This window comes from Marmota flaviventris, chromosome 6 (genome assembly GCF_047511675.1).
Source record: "Marmota flaviventris isolate mMarFla1 chromosome 6, mMarFla1.hap1, whole genome shotgun sequence".
Taxonomy (NCBI): domain Eukaryota; kingdom Metazoa; phylum Chordata; class Mammalia; order Rodentia; family Sciuridae; genus Marmota; species Marmota flaviventris.
In genome coordinates this window covers 56,851,561-56,867,545 of record NC_092503.1, presented here as the reverse complement: position 1 = coordinate 56,867,545, position 15,985 = coordinate 56,851,561, and positions in this window count along the sequence as shown.

Here is a 15,985-nt window from a genome sequence, read left to right as displayed (position 1 = left end):
CACTCTAGCCAGGCTTCAGCAGTTTATGGGGCTGTTATTTGCACCACCAAACCGGTCAGGAATGAAAATAACAATCAACTCCTCAAATGTTTACAAGCCTCCTGGGCTATTGCACATGTAATTTAGAGCTGCCATCTTGTCTCCTTCTCTCTCTCAGTGGAATGGAATGTCCTCTCCAGCAACTTGGTGGCTGTAGGGACCTGGGAAGGAGGCTTTTCTCGTCAAGGCTTGGTCAAAGTCCTCTTTGGTAGCATGTTGTTTGGGTTCTTGTTGCTCTGCGACACTTCCTCCTACAAATCACTACTAAACAAATCCTCCCTGGAGGTTGTCCCGGGAACCAGAGCAGGGACAGGTAAGTACTCTCACCCAATCAGGACAATCAATTTGTCATTCCCTGAAAATAGAGTCGTCCCTCCAGTCTGTCCTGCTCCCGCCCCCAGCACCCTTGGTTGGTGGGGACAGAGAGGAAGGCCTGGCTGCCGCTGAGCAATGGCACATTCCAGGGGAGTGGTTCCTCCACATTCACCACACAGTGGGGCGTGTTGTGCCTCGTGCCTGCAGCCACCCTTGAAGTGTTGTTGTTACACAACAGTCATGAACTCTGGAATGTCTCTGGTCATTTACAGAGTGACACAGTCTGTAAATGACACTGTCAAGCTTCGAAGCCCAGAATGAAGTTGGCTTGTTTTTCAGAAGAGGCTAGTCCCGCCCAGACCAGAAGGAAGCTTCCAGGCGTCTACAGTGTCAGTGTACTTCTTACTCTGAGAGCAGAAGGCTCGGGAAATAGAATACAGGAATATTCCAAAGCACAGGCCAATAGCCTCGCAGACCTTTTGAAATACACTGAACTGTTTGACCATATTATTTGAAGATAAAGCTTTCTAGAAATTAGCTGGGCACTTCTTAGAGTAATTTTTATCTTCTCTCACTCTTGCCTCGGTTTTTCCTTCTTTGGTTCATTTCCTTCATGAGATAAATGAAAAGAGCAAGAGATTAAGGTTCCAAAGAACATATGACGTATGACTCATGCCTATTTCTCCTCTGTAGTACTCATTTTAAATGGCATCGTTCCAGTAGAAGAAACAGAAAGTAAAAATGAACTTAAATACAGCTTCTCGTGCTTCTGTAATACAATAATTATGAAAATAATGCCTCGCATTTGATTTATCCTGTATAACTCACTAGTCTGTCCCAGTCATTATCTCATTTTTATCCTCACAAATACCCTTTGAGATAAGCTCATTTTTCCATTTTATGCATAAGGAAGAAGCAGCCTAGGAAAGTCAAACAAATTAGTTAATTCAGGAAAAAACCTGAGTCCTAAGCACATAGAAAATGTCTCACAATAGCTTGCCTCAGATCACATAGCTAGGAACTGTGACCAGAGCTGGTTGTACCCTGGTAACTTCCACAGGACCTTCCTATGTTGTGGCCACCACTTTCTCCACCCCCCACAGAGTGGCCTTAGTCCATAAAACATACAGATTTTTCAAGAAAAATATAGTTTTAAACGCCTCCTGAAGCCTATGCTTTATTGTGTACTATCAAGTTAGAGAGTCTGGGGAGGATCCACAAAATGCAGTTCCCATAGTCTTGTGTCCTTCTGACCCTTTCCCCTCACAAGAAGAAGAGGCTTAGGAAATCCTCCCTGTTCCTCTTGTTTTCCAATCCTTTCATCAGATAGGTTGATCTAAGTGGATCCCGAGAGTCTCTTATTTTTGTCTCAATTGGGGTTTCATTCTGATAACGAAAGATAAATCCAGCACTTTTACCCATTCGTTCTCACATTCGTTCATTCAAGGTACATGTAATGTTCACCTATTATTCTTCACATATTGGGTCAGGCTGATCTGAACGTGAGGTATGAGCAAGACCAAGACCTTGACCTCAAAGAACTACTTGCCTCAAGAGGAAGAGGCAAAGTATAATTTGATTAATGCTATTGACCTCTTTTAAAATAAATTAGTTAGACAAATATCTTCTATGAGGAATCAAATTTAATTAAAAATACTAATACCTGGCTTTGATTTTGTAGCCTTTTGTAGGTGTTTGTTCATCTTTGGTTCAAAAAAGTATATTTAAGTAAGACCAGTATACATTCTGACTATATCAGATTCTAGATGTCTAATAGAAAATTCCATATTCCACTTGTTATATATGTTTTAGCCTCCATGAAGCAATATTAGAACAGATATCAACAAGAATGATGATTGTTAACTCTGGCTATGTCCCATCATGAACAACTGAGTTGTAAAAAATAAATGAATAAAAATTAATTTTTTTAAAGGTAAAGCTGAGTTATAACAAAACAGTGGATTATTTTAAGAACAGTTGATTGGTTTCTTGAAACAGGACTAAGGTATCATTTCTATGTAGCTCTTCAGAAACCTGAGTTTCTGGATAGGACCATAAAGAAACAAAATTCTAAGTTGTTTTTGCCTTTAAAATATTACATGAACTATTCTTTGGGGCTGGGCCAATGGTGCACGCCTGTAAATCCCAGTGGCTCAGGAGGCTGAGACAGGAGGATGGAAAGTTCAAAGCCAGCCTCAGCAAAAAGGAGGAACTAAGCAATTCAGTGAGACCCTGTCTCTAAATAAAATTTAAAAAAAAAAAAAAAAAGGATTGTGAATGTGGCTCTGTGGTTAATTCCCCTGGGTTCAATTCCTGGTACCAAAAAGAAACAACAACAACAAAAATTCTCTGTTGAAATGTCCCAGATTGTATCTTCAACCATCCCAGCTTCTCTTAAGGACACATAAAATCATTTTAACCAATCATTATTTTATTTCAACAGCACGCACTCCACAACAGTGGCAAGGGCTGGCAGAGGTGGGGGGGGTTGGTGTCACAAAATGCAAAGAGCTCTGTACTGGGGGATGTTGCGGGGCAGGTGAGCAAGAAAACTGGGCTTATTCCTGGCTTAGCCAGTTGAGTGACTTTAGCAAGACATGTAACCTCTCTATAACTGTTACCACATCTTTCAGATGCAGCAGTTAAATCGGATCACCTCTAAGTCCATTTCTACAAATCAGTAAGTGGAAAGTTTGCTGCTCATTTTAATAAGGATGTATTGACATTAAAAAGTCTTACTAAAACATCAGCTGGTGGCACTCCCTTCTAGCCACTCTGTCCGGCTCAGTGTTTTGGTTAAGGTGGCAAAGGAAGCAAGGTAGCCTTGCCCTGTAGCTCTTGGCTCAGAGTTTGGGGAGGAACTGATGACTCAGCACATGGTTCTCTGCCCCATGGGGCTGGGCTGCAGGTGCCCAGGTGGGCCTTGTTGCCAGCACTTTGGCGTGAGGCAGGGACTTAAAATGTGGACTATTTCAATAGCCACTCAGATTCCAGGGCACTTTACTCAAGCTTAGGAGTGTCAACCTCCATCCCCTCATCAAAGTGCCACCTTGGATAATTATGCTCTTCAAATGACTCTTGCATTTCAGTGCTGTGTGACATCCACACTTCCTATCCGATGGTAGTGTTTGCTTGTTGTTTTCCAACCCATAAACCTGATGACCAGGCCTGTATTGGTTGAGGAGTGGGTATGAGAGTGAATGAGGGTATTCTTCCTTGACTAGACTAAATGGGTCTGCTCCTTCAGGTCACTAAAGAAAAAGAAAGAGCAAAGAAAACAAGCAATCCAGCACTATTCCCCTTCCTTTCTCTTGAGGGCAAAGGAAATTTACTAACTCAAAAAAAAAAAAAAAAAAAAAAAAATATATATATATATATATATATATATAGAGAGAGAGAGAGAGAGAGAGAGAGAGAGAGAGAGAGTCGACACTAGTGTCACTCTAGGCAGGCTCTTGGAAATCCTGGAAAAGATTCATAAAGATTAATATAATATTTATGTGCATGAAAAACTATTTTGTTTTTAAGGGGTAATGGGTTGCGAAACTGCAGAGCTGCATGATCTTGAAGCTATGAGATGTCGACATAATTGTTTTGAGATCAACCAATCAGACCACACATTTCATACTACCAGGTTATAATGAGTGTTCATTAAACATCATGATAACAACACCCTCCTTGTTTGTTAACAAAGGAGCATTCTCTTCGTATATCACCGATGACAGCTGATGCAGGACAATTAAAAGCATCTACTCATTCCCTCTTTTTCCTGATTTCTTCCAGGGCTGCCATATAGTCAGAGTGTGCTTTTCCTCCTCCGGGTTTCCCCTCATTCTTCCTCTCTTCCTTCTTTTTTATTTTCCTCTGGGCTGAGCGAGACTCCTACTAGAGAGAAAATGTCTCCCTGCCCACCAGTCAGGCATTTCGGGCCACACTTAACTCTAACTTTTCCAGGTCACTGGGACACCGTTGTGTGAACTGGAATCAACACTTACTCAATAAATTCCAAAAGATGAGGACATCTGCTTGTCTTGACATCTGCCAAGACGACGATTTTTCCAGAGGAGTTGTTCACTCCCCTTTCTTGGCTAGTAAGCGGGGTTCTCTCTTCTGAGAGTACATGTAAACACTGGGAAAATGGCCTACTTTGGTAGCATAGTCTGAATATCTGCCTTATTTTTATCTATTTTATTGTTGCTTCTTTGGCTATTCTCTATGATTTAGACAGATCATTTAACCTTTCAAATGTCATTTGCTTCTCTCTAGAGTATCAATGGCACAACTGAGAAGTTTTAATTAGTTCTTCAATATTTATGAGACCCAAAATATGTGTGCAATGCTGCATTTCATTTTGGAGTTACAGGGTAGCACAATGCCCCAGTTCTCTAGGACCTCACAATTTAATTGAAAAGATAGACATTTGCACACAAGAATGAAACCAACCACACAAGATAGTACACGACAAGACACTGTCATATGTACAAGGACATTCACTGCAGCTCTACTATAAAAACATTTTGCAAAACATCTAAATGTCTATTAATAGTCTACATAAATCATGATCATCTATACAATGTATAACATGCTACTATTAAAAAAGAACAAGGCAACTCTACATGTGCTACAATGGAAATACTCGTTATAGCTTTAAGAGAATAAAAGCAAGCATACAATAGATAGTACCGGTGTTGCCATTTGAGAAGGGAAAAACAGGTATACACCAGCATTCTATATATGCATTAAATCATCTTTTGGTGAGGGAGCACTGGGGATTGAACTCAGGACCTTGTGTGTGCCATGCAAGCACTCTACCACTGAACTATACTGCCAACTCCTGCATTGAATATCTTTGAACAAATATGCCAGAATCTGGAAAACATGGATGCCTATAGAGAAGAGATAAGAGGCTAAGGTACAGAGTGGGAGAAAGACTTATAATTTACCTTGAATATCCTTTTGAATCTTTTGAATTTTGTATCAGGTATATATATTATCCAAAAATTGGGGGCTGGGGTTGTGGCTCAAGTGGTAGATCGCTCACTTCGCATGTGTGAGGCACTGGGTTCGATCCTCAGCACCACATAAAAATAAAAATAAAGATATTGTGTCTACCTAAAAATAATAAAAATTTTTTTTAAAAAAAATTAAGTAAATTTGAAATGTGTCCTAATTCTCTGGTCAGATCTCAACATTGAGGGCTGGTAAACATTAAATAAGAGACAAATGGAGAAATTATTTTCACAAAGGTATAAAACATGGGGTGCATTCTTATCCAGGCCTGGTAGTGCATGCCTGTCATCCCAGCAACTCCAGAGACTAGGCAAGAGGAATGGAAAGTTCAAAGCCAGCCTCATCAATTTAGTGAGATCCTGTCTCAAAAAAAAAAAAAAAAAGATTTATCTCAGTGGTAAAGTGCCTCTGAGTTTAATCCTCAGTACAAAAAAACAAAAAGGAGATTAAAAAAATTTTTTTAGTTGTGGATGGACATAATACTTTTATTTATTTTACTTTATTTATGTGTTTGTTTTTATGTGGTGCAAAGGATCAAACCTAGTACCTCACATGTGCTAGGCAAGCGCTCTACCACTGAACTACAACCCTAGCCCAAAAGTCAAGTAGATTCTTTGCAAGAGATTTTGAAATAGTTCTAGTGGAGGAAGGGGTAGGAGTGGGTGTTTCCTACTGTGTCTAGGAGTCAGTTCCAATCCGATGCTTCTGAGATGAAAAGCAGGACTGAGGGGGTTTGATAACATCACGCTATCTGATGTGGAGCTTTATGGCCCATTTCAAGTTGATTATTCAAACGGGAGAGGATTGGAGGAACACAGGGAGCAATGGAAGATGCTTCGCTCCTTCCCTAAGAACCTGTGCTGACTATAGTGCTGCTGGGTGTCCTATCACCTGGACACCTGTGGCCAAGAAAGGGACTGAACAGTCCTGGCTTCTCTCATAAGATGGGTCATGTCTTCTCAGTTCTAAATGCCTCCTGGCACATCCCTAGAGGGTATGGCAGTCTATCAGATCTTTGCTACCATTGATGATAGCACATCATAGACTAGGAGAATCTCAGAGGCAGGAGAACCCTGGAGACTTCCCCCAGCTCCTTCATCTTACAGTCAGGCCCACGGGGAACAGAGGCCTGCTCTTGCGCACCAGCCCTCACGCATAAAGCAAGGACTATAACTAGGTCTTCTAACTCTGTGTTTGGTGCCCTTTATAACACTACCACACTATCCCAGTCCCCTTGGATTTTCAGTAGGCGTGGTATAGCGGATGTGACAGTTACTCCCAAACTGATAGAACTCCATGAAGGCAAGCTTAATAAGTCAGCCTTGGGACCTCCCTGAAAGATAGGTGGCTGAGACAGGTTTGTGGTCTGGAGTAGAGGATCAGGAAGTGCCCTCTCCTGCTGGAGAGAAGGTAAGTTATCACACATGCCTCCCAGCCAACAGCCAGGATGGGTGCCCTTCATGGTACCCAAACCTCCCCACCCATGGATGGATCAAGTTCAACCTAGAAATTTCCACATAAAAAGTCTCCATCCCCAAGGGTATCTCATATCATTTATCAGGGATGGGGGTCTATAAAACCTTCTGTAGTCTCAGATCTGGAAACTAAGATAAAAGGAAGGCAGTAGGAAAAATTGATAACTTTTAATCCTTTTTTCTAAAGAAAAAAAAATACTACAAAACCTCACTAATTGGACTAATTATTGTTTTGTTACTCTTATTATTTTTAGTACCAGGGATTGAATCCATGGGTGCTCCATCACAACCCTCTTTCTTTTTCTATTGAATTTTGAGACTGGGTCTCACAAAGTTGCTCAGGTTAGCTTGAAGTAGTGACCCATCTGCCTCAGCCTCCCAGGTAGCTTTGGATTATAGGTGTGCAACATTGTACCTGCACAACAATTTTTTAAAATGTAATAAAGGCCAAAATCTTCTTTGACTTGACCCCACTTCTCATTTTGCTCTTCATGTGAATGCCCCATGTCTACGTGAGCAAGTCCAGTCTGCAGGCATTGGGCCATGGGGTGGGCCAGCACATGCTTCATCATTCCTGGGTGCCTACCTGTAGTGTCTTGCCAGAAGTCTCCTCTGTGTAGCTCTGATGAGATTTACTTTCTATTTACCAAAATGAACTTCCTGTCTTACAATGACTTCAGAATGGACTCTGGACCACTTGGAGCTCATAAGTTCAAGCATCCGCTTATCTTAGTCCTGCCATGAGTCACTACCTCTTCCCACCCATTTCCACAGACACCTGACTTCATTTAGTCTCATCTAATTCCTCCTGCTGTTTTCAGTGGGATTTCCACCACCTAGGCAGCATGAGTCAAAACAGATCATCCAACTGCTTAACAAATGGAGCTATTTGTTTGGAGCTGAATGTTTACAACGAAAACCACCAACCATCTTGGTTTTTCATGTTTTGACATGGAAGCCCGGAAGCTGAGCAGCAGGGAGAGGGCCTCTGTGTTCTTAGGTAGAAGCAAGGGACTTTCTTGCTTCTTGACTTTTCTTGACCGTTGTTTGGTTTTTACTGAAGGCTTCAAAAGCTCTACCCATGTCCAGTGCCCCAGGTCTTGATGAATAGAAAGATACCAGCCCAGGGGTGCTGCCATCTGTCTGTCTTTGGAAATGACTCAACCAACAGTTGGGGATGTGGGGGACCACACCACTAGATTAATTATGTCACATCTTCAGGCTTTGTCCTTTCATTTACCAAGTAAGTGTTTAATTAACAACTCGAGGCTGCACTTCCTCGCAGGCGAATTTGCTTTTCATGAGCTCATAAAACTAAAGAAAAAGTCCACCAAGCTCACTGTTCCCTCAAGGAGTCCTGGCCCGGGTCTGACCCTGATTACTTTCATTTTTACTTCTTCCCTTTAGGACTTTTCTATATACAGTAAGAAAGTGTCTCAGAGGGCAGGAGTATTCCCTACTGCACAAGTCACCTTTGAACTGCCTTCTGGGTGGTTCTATTCCCATGACGTTTTCACCATCCTATCCCTCTTCCTTTCTATTTTCTGCTTATTTATGTGTCAGATGTTGGCACGTAATGATTTGTAAATACATTACAGTTCTGTTTTAGGAAAGATTGTGTTCTTTTACAAATAGACACAAAGCCACAAAGTACCTCTGTGGCTTCTATCCTCCATTTTTATATTCTACTACTTAGTAGTGAATTGATTAGTTAGTAAAATAAAAAATACTTTGAAATAAAACATTTTATTTTTTTTATCGGTTGTTCAAAACATTACAAAGCTCTTGACATATTATATTTCATACATTAGATTCAAGTGGGTTATGAACTCCCAATTTTACCCCAAATACAGATTGCAGAATCACATCGGTTACACATCCACATTTTTACATAATGCCCTATTAGTAACTGTTGTATTCTGCTACCTTTCCTATCCTCTACTATCCCCCCTCCCCTCCTCTCCCATCTTCTCTCTCTACCCCATCTACTGTAATTAATTTCTCTCCTTGTTTATTTTCCCATTCTCCTCACAACCTCTTATATGTAATTTTGTATAACAATGAGGGTCTCTCTCCATTACCATGCAATTTCCCTTTTCTCTCCCTTTCCCTCCCACCTCATGTGTCTGTTTAATGTTAATCTTTTCTTCCTGCTCTTCCTCCCTGCTCTGTTCTTAGTTGCTCTCATTATATCAAAGAAGACATTTGGTATTTGTTTTTTAGGGATTGGCTAGCTTCACTAAGCATAATCTGCTCTAGTGCCATCCATTTCCCTGCAAAAAAAAAAAAAGAATTAGGGAGGGAGAATTCTCATTGTCAACCTTTTTTGTGTGTTTGTAATTTTGTAGCCTAGGAATATATGTATCTATTCAAATGTTGAAGATTAAATAAAACAGTTGTAATGCAGGAAAAAAGTTAAAAAAAAAGAAAGAAAACATTTTAAATTTTTAATAAGTAAAAAATTATTACATAATAAAATTTTTCTTATTTACTATATTACTTTTGTTTTTTTTCTTTTCCCTGAAGTAAAAGAAAAGGATAGGGGAAATTGTTCTGATCCCCATGGTTCTGGGGATACAACCCAGAAATTCAGGGTTGCCTCATTCACTCTAGGCAAGTGCTGTAGCTCTTAATGGCCTGGCTCTTAATGCTACTCTCTGCTCTCCTACCTCTATGCACCTGGTCATCCCTTGACCAACTAAAACACACACACACACACACACCTAAATTTACAAATAATTCATCTATGTACTTTGGATCTGTGGATATTCACTCCTTTCAACAATTTGGCATCTTGAGTTGAACCATTGTTTCCTGTGATAAAATCTGACATGGGAAACTCTTTGATAAATGGCAAAAGCAACATGGAGTTCAAAATAGAACGCAGAAATGTCATAGGCACCGAATCATTCATTGTTTTGATAAGAACTTATCCTTTCACAACACAGCCTCTGATCCACCAGCCAGTGTTTTATAAGATCCATGCTAAAACCCAGCCTATGGCTCGCTAGTTGAGCCACTCATCTAGGGTTGTTTGGACTTTACTACTTCTTTATACACGATTCTAAAAGAGCAAGGGATCTGCTTCTAGTCCCCAGGATAATGGAAACAACAAATCAAAAGGCAGAGCCAGAGGAAAGATGCTGGCAACCAGCCTCCCGAGAGTGGGTAGCAGAGGCAGCTGATGCCCAAGTAGATGAACACGAGCTTTATAAAGGTATAGGAGACCGCAGCCCGGGAGCACAGCTTCCTGACATTGAAAAGCAAGCTCTTTACCACCAAGACAAGGACAGACTGTGACCAACTGATGAAGAAGTCTGCAACTTTTAAAGGAATTCCTGCACACCGTGGCTAAAGTTGGTTGTTAGTTTTTTGTTTTGTTTTGTTGTTTTTTGTTTTTTCCCTGAGAGACATCAGTGATACCCAGAGTAAAAATGACTCATTCCTCTAAAATTTCTGGATGACCAAGTTTTGCTTCATGTAATTGCTTGCACGTTATCCTAGAGATAAGGCACACCATCCTCTATTAAACTTGGTTCTGATGACTATGATTTTATATCACAGAGTGACAGGTTCTCAGATTATGAAACAATGATCAGTACTAACTTCATGAGTCTGTAAGGCATGTGTGACTATCTCAGGGGACCCTGCATTTCTGCTAGGGCAGGTTTCATGACTGATTCTGGCAAGAGCTGGAGCCGGCCTGGGAGCATGGTTAATTTGCATGCACAAAAAGTCTCGTAATCTCTTTGGAGCACTGGACTGTGTACAAAGATCCCTCCCTTTTTGCATAATGGTACTTTACTTCCTGAATTATAAAAAATGTAATTTTACTAGAGAGAAAGGAATTGGATTTGGGCCCATTTTTGTGTGATGATTTAAGTTAATTCCCTGTGGTCAAAATGAACCTGTTAGTTCTGAACTGAACAAATAAAGCAACGTATTTCAGATTCCATTGAATCTTTTTCCTCACTCTTCCAATCTACATGCATTCAAAAATTCCAAAGTTGTTAGCATCCCAGTTTTTGGTTAAAGAGCACTTCTAAACATACTGTGATGGAAATTCTTAAGCATTCACAAAGGCAGGGGCAATGGCATGAAGAGTTTCCATTCACTCATCACTCAGCTTTCACTGTTATCAATATTTTTTCTGTCTTACACAGTATGCCTTAGTGTGCCTATATGACACTCCTTCTATTTAAAATTTCCAGCAGCCTTGAAATGTTTGGGGCTGGCCTCCAGTACAGCAGAGCAACCAGACTTCCAACTATGAGGTGTGATGAGAAGGATGACAAAGTATCTTTACTCCACAGTAGAGGAAAGCCACCATTAGTGATTCATTCTTGATGCAATTCTTTTTCCTCTGTCTCTTTCTTGGACACACACACACACACACACACCAGATGAATATACTGAAATTCCCTAGCCTTGTTCAGAGTTAGTTTTATCACAATAAGTTGGGTTTTGAGGGTTGTTGACTTTCTTTCTTTTTTTTTTTTTTTGTACTGGGGATTGAACTCAGAGGAACTCGACCACTGAGCCACATCCCCAGCCCTGTTGTGTATTTTATTTAGAGACAGGGTCTCACTGAATGCTTAGCACCTCACCATTGCTGAGGCTGGCTTTGAACTCATGATGCTCCTGCCTCAACCTCCCAAGCTGCTGGGATTACAGGTGTGTGCCACCGTGCCCAGCTATTTTTGTCATTTTGTTTATTTTGGTACTGGGAGTTGAACCCAAGGGCATTTTGCCACTTAAGTATATCTCTAGTTTTTTAAAACAATATATTATTTATTTTGAGACAGGGTCTCACTAAGTTGCTGAAGCTGACCTTGAACTTGTGATCCTCCTGCCTTCACCTCCCGAGTTGTTGGGATTATAGGTGTGCACCACTGTGCCCAGCCAGATTAAGTTGATTTTTATCAAATGATTTTGTCCTGGAACAGAAGTCTTGGAAGGGATGGCCAACAGTCCTGTACACTGGGAGTGGACAGGGCACTGAAATAGAGAAAGGGAACAAAATGTCATGCAGTAAAAAAGCTAGATTCACAGTGTGGTCCAGGATTATCCCAGGTAGTATTAAATACTGTCTTAGGAAAAATTTATATTTGAAACTTTTTAAAAATTTTATCTTTTTATTCTAATTTGTTATATATAATAGTAGAATGCATTACAATTCATATTACACATATAGAGCACAATTTTTCATATTTTTGGTTGTACACAAAGTATATTCACACCATTTATGTCTTCATACATGTATTTAGGGTAATGATGTCCATCTCATTCCACCAACTTTTTTTATACCCCTTGCCCCATCCCTTCCCTTTCCTCCCCTTTGCCCTATCTAGAGTTCGTCTAATCTTCCCATGCTTCCCCTCCCCACTATGAATCAGCCTCTTTATATCAGAGAAAATATTCAGCATTTTGGTTTTTTGGGATTAACTAACTTCACTTAGCATTATTTTCTCCAACTCCATCCAATTACTTGCAAATATCATGATTTTATTCTCTTTTATTGCTGAATGATATTCCATTATGTATATGTACCACAGTTTCTTTATCCATTCATCTACTGAAGGGCATCTAGGTTGGTTCCACAGTTTAGCTATAGTGAAGTGTGCTGCTATAAACATTGATGTGGCTGTGTCCTTGTAGTAGGCTGTTTTTAGGTCCTTTGGGAATAGTCTGAGAAGAGGAATAGCTGGGTCAAATGGTGGTTCCATTCCCAGATTTCCAAGGAATCTCCATACTGCTTTCCAGATTGGCTGCACCAACTTGCAGTCCCACCAACAATGTATGAGTATACCTTTTTTCCTCAAATCCTCACCAACACTTATTGTTGTGTCTTCATAATAGCTGCCATTCTGACTGGAGTGAGATGAAATCTTAAGAGTAGTTTTGATTTGCATTTCTCTAATTGCTAGAGATGTTGAACATTTTTTCATATATTTGTTGATTGATTGTATATCACCTTCTGAGAAGTGTCTGTTCAGTTCCTTGGCCTATTTATTGATTGGGTTATTTGTTGTTTTGCTTGTTGAGTTCTTTATATACCCTAGAGATTAGTGCTCTACCTGATGTGCAAGTGGAAAATTTGCTCCCAAGCTGTAGGCTCTCTATTCACCTCATTAATTGTTTCTTTTGCTGAGAATTGAAACATTTTTTGTTACCAGTAATTAGGATGTGGGAATGGTAGAAAGACAAGGTAGAAAACTCTTTCAGCATTAAAAAAAAAAAATAGCTTAAATCCACCTCATTTGTTAGAAGTGAGGAAAATATTCTGGAATTTGATTATTTAACTATAAAAAGCGGGGTGGGGCTGGGGTTGTAGCTCAGTGTTGGAGCTCTTGCCTAGCGCGTATGAAGCACTGGGTTTGATCCTCAGCGCCACATAAAAATTAATAAAATACATGTATTGTGTCCATCTACAACTAAAAAATATATTTTTTAAAAAAGGCAGGATGACTGATAAGGAAGAATTTTACTTTATTTCATACTTTTTTGTTGAAATAGGTGTCATTTTAAAAGTGCCAGACACCTCTATTATGAGCAGCCATGACAGTTCCTGTCACCTTAGGAAGAATCACTTGGGTGGAACTTTTACTTCTGTTCTATAAGGAAAACATGATGGGACTTTTTTTCCTGGCTTAACAGAGATGGCCCCTCTCTGCCTATTATGGGAAATCCCTGCAGCAGGGACTGGACATATTATCAGAAATGCCAGAAGAAAGAGACTGAGCCCTTGACTGTTAACTTGTTGAAGTTTGATATCATAAAGACACCTCTGGTGAAATGATGTGGACCTGGCTAATGTTTTCTGATAAAAAGGGCAGGTGCTTCATGCCCACTCTCTCTGACCATGAGAACTTACCAGGAACCAGGAGGAATTTGAACTGGTCACCCTGACTTGGGCCTACCTGGCTTGGGAGAGAACTGTCCTGGATAGGAACCTGTAGCTGACATCTGAGCTCAGCCTCTCTCCCTGGCATGAGTCACAGCAGTGAAGGTTGAGGCTCAGTGACAGCGTATTTGTATGTTTGTGTGTCTCTGTGTGTATGTCTCTGTGTGTGTATCTCTGTGTTATCAGTGTGTGTGTGTGTGTGTGTGTGTGTGTGTGACCTAAGAGCCCTGTGTCACTGACGACACTCAGTTGAGGTTGACTCGGGTTCTTCCAGCCTGGGACCTACACTCTCCTCTGTCTCTTGGTCCCTATTGCAGGTAAGCTCCCCATCAGCACCTTCAACATTTCTAAAACGTTTGGGGTGATGGCAGGGTGGGCAATTTGGGTGGCAGGTAATATACTTGGGGAACAGGAAAAGTGGGTCAGGAGGCAAGACAGACGGTGAGGGAAGAGACAGGCAGAAGTGGAGGGAAGGGTCAGGCTGGTCACGCTCAACAGGGCTCTCCAATGTAAGTGAGTTTGCACAAGTGTCCCTCAGGGAGCTTAGGCAAAGAGTGCTGGTTTCTGGGTCTCACCTCAGAGTACCCAGTTTTAGAGATCCAGGGTGAGGTACAGGACTCCCAGGTGATCTGGTAGTAGTCTGAGAACCTCTCTTTAAAACTGCTGCATTGTCCAGCAAGCCCAGCTTAATGAAGAAAACACAACTTAGAATTTCCTAAGGTCCTTGCTCACCTCGTCTCCTGAACACCTCATAGCAGCTAGCAAGAAACTCAACCACTCTGGTTCCACAGAAACTCCTCAGGGACATGGTGATGTAATGCTGGATCACCTTGATTCCTGCTTCTCCTGCTCCTTGGCTGACAACCAGAGGGCAGGACATTGTGACTTCAAACAGCCACCCACCACACTCCCCCTGGTGACACACTACTGCCAAGACACCTTCTGGGTGGTGTCAGAGCCACCGGAAGGGGAGACACTATCAATTCTTTTTCAGTGCCCTCCCTCCTTTGGGGGGAGAGTCTTGCCAGAGGATCTAAATATTTCAGAAAGAAAAAAATGGTGTTGCTCCTCAAAGTACCCTACTGAATTAAGTCCTATTCTGATTTAAAAAGCATCTGTGAAGATCAGAGCATCAGTGCTGGCCTTCTCTACAGCATTGGATAACACTCACATGCAGGGTCCCGAGCTGTGTGCTTTGTGCAAAGCCAGGCAGGGGTGGCGAGACCTCCCACCCTCACACTCTCCTGCCCTTCCCTGCTGGGCACAGAATTGAAAAGCACTGGCAACATGATTTGGAAGAGCCTGTCTACTTTTGACATTTTGTCACCAGTCATCTCTGCCAAGAATTCCCTGACCACCCATCACGTATGAATCGTGAGGTTGGTTCTTCTGGGGAGGTGACAACCTGGCTCTGTCAAGGAGCATCACTCAAGGAGGAGATTAAAGGCTTAAGGCAAGCCTGGCAACCGGCATAGTGGAGCAGGCCTGTCATTCCAGTAACTCAGGAGGCTGAGGCAGGAGGATCGCAAGTTCAAGGCTAGCTTGGGTGACTTAGTGAGATCCTGTCTCAAATAACAAATAATAAAGGCTGGGGATGTAGCTCAGTGGTAGAGTTTCTCTGGATTTAATCCCCAGTACTGTGAAACAAAACAAAATGAAGAAAGGTTTAAGGCAAGCAGGCTGATGCTTCTCCAGGTCTCTATACTTCTTCATTGCAGTTACCATGAGAACAATTGTTTTTAATATGTTTTTTTTTTTTAAAGAGAGAGAGAGAGAGAGAATTTTTAATAATTATTTTTCAGTTTTCGGTGGACACAACATCTTTATTTTATTTATTTTTTTTATGTAGTGCTGAGGATCGAACCCAGCGCCCCGCGCATGCCAGGCAAGCGCATTACTGCTTGAGCCACATCCCCAGCCCCAAGAACAATTGTTTTCGTAATTATTTCCCTACTAGAGAGTAGGCAGGAATGGTGTCTGGTCCTATCTCCAGGGCCTACTAAAGCTCAGGACAAATCATCATCTTTAATCCAGGTCTGTGAATGACTGACCATGAGCTGCACTGAATCATTTGCAGAGTGGTGGGAATCAAGGAAGAGAAGGAAACCAAGGCCAGACTAATGAGGGCCTCGTGTCCTCGGGAGTTTGCGTTAATTCTTTAGACAACAGAGACTCATTGAAAGTTTCTGAGCAGGACAGTCAGTGGAGGTGTCCAGGTTTCAGGAACAGTAAGGTGCAGTGA